The sequence below is a fragment of the Corythoichthys intestinalis genome, chromosome 14, assembly GCF_030265065.1.
Source record: "Corythoichthys intestinalis isolate RoL2023-P3 chromosome 14, ASM3026506v1, whole genome shotgun sequence".
Taxonomy (NCBI): Eukaryota; Metazoa; Chordata; class Actinopteri; order Syngnathiformes; family Syngnathidae; genus Corythoichthys; species Corythoichthys intestinalis.
The window spans coordinates 22,655,300-22,657,037 of NC_080408.1; positions in this window are offsets into that span (position 1 = coordinate 22,655,300).

Here is a 1,738-nt window from a genome sequence, read left to right on the forward strand (position 1 = left end):
GCAGATACCAACAGGTTTTCTTCCAGAATGTTCCTGTATTTGGCTGCATCCATCTTCCCGTCAATTTTAACCATCTTCCCTGTCCCTGCTGAAGAAAAGCAGGCCCAAACCATGATGCTGCCACCACCATGTTTGACAGTGGGGATGGTGTGTTCAGGGTGATGAGCTGTGTTGCTTTTACGCCAAACATATCGTTTTGCATTGTGGCCAAAAAGTTCAATTTTGGTTTCATCTGACCAGAGCACCTTCTTCCACATGTTTGGTGTGTCTCCCAGGTGGCTTGTGGCAAACTTTAAACGAGACTTTTTATGGATATCTTTGAGAAATGGCTTTCTTCTTGCCACTCTTCCATAAAGGCCAGATTTGTGCAGTGTACGACTGATTGTTGTCCCATGGACAGACTCTCCCACCTCAGCTGTAGATTTCTGCAGTTCATCCAGAGTGATCATGGGCCTCTTGGCTGCATCTCTGATCAGTTTTCTCCTTGTTTGAGAAGAAAGTTTGGAAGGACGGCCGGGTCTTGGTAGATTTGTAGTGGTCTGATGCCCCTTCCATTTCAATATGATGGCTTGCACAGTGCTCCTTGAGATGTTTAAAGCTTGGGAAATCTTTTTGTATCCAAATCCGGCTTTAAACTTCTCCACAACAGTATCTCGGACCTGCCTGGTGTGTTCCTTGGTTTTCATAATGCTCTCTGCACTTTAAACAGAACCCTGAGACTATCACAGAGCAGGTGCATTTATACGGAGACTTGATTACACACATGTGGATTCTATTTATCATCATCGGTCATTTAGGACAACATTGGATCATTCAGAGATCCTCACTGAACTTCTGGAGTGAGTTTGCTGCACTGAAAGTAAAGGGGCCGAATAATATTGCACGCCCCACTTTTCAGTTTTTTATTTGTTAAAAAAGTTTAAATTATCCAATAAATGTTGTTCCACTTCACGATTGTGTCCCACTTGTTGTTGATTCTTGACAAAAAAATTACATTTCATATCTTTATGTTTGAAGCCTGAAATGTGGCGAAAGGTTGCAAGATTCAAGGGGGCCGAATACTTTTGCAAGGCACTGTATATATATATATATATATATATATATATATATATATATATATATATATATATATATATATATATATATACACACACACACACTTTTCGGATACCATAGGGGCCTGCTATATTATGTATATTATGTATATTATATATATTTTTAAAGTATACTTTTGGGGGAGAAAAGGCTGAAAAAACATTTATGTATAAAGCGATACGATTCTCACTAAATCGGTATGTGAATGCAGGTGCGTTAGCAAAACTGTAAGTGATTGGCTCTCTCCCAACCCAAATAAAATGAATTGGGACGACTAGCACCGTCAATGGAAGCCGATAAGCTAAACGAGTTAAAAAAGAGCTTAAAAAAATATGCATGAAAGGGTTTTAAGTAACGCATGATCGAAACTGAACTAGCAAACAAGGAGTCAATTGTTCTAAGGAAATAGAACGTAAAACTATTTTGATGGGTCGCAGGAGGGCTTCAGGATTCGGCCGGTCTAATTGCACCCCCATTTAACTGCCCCAGACTATAGCCTCTGTCTCTTCTGACTTTAATAAATGAAGCTTGGTTAAATATTGGCAGTCTCCTCTTTGCTGATTGTTGTTTTTAATTTATCAATGGAAAATGTGTCCTCAATTTTGTCCAAATTGAGAAAAGACATTGAATCCGTTGTCCGTGG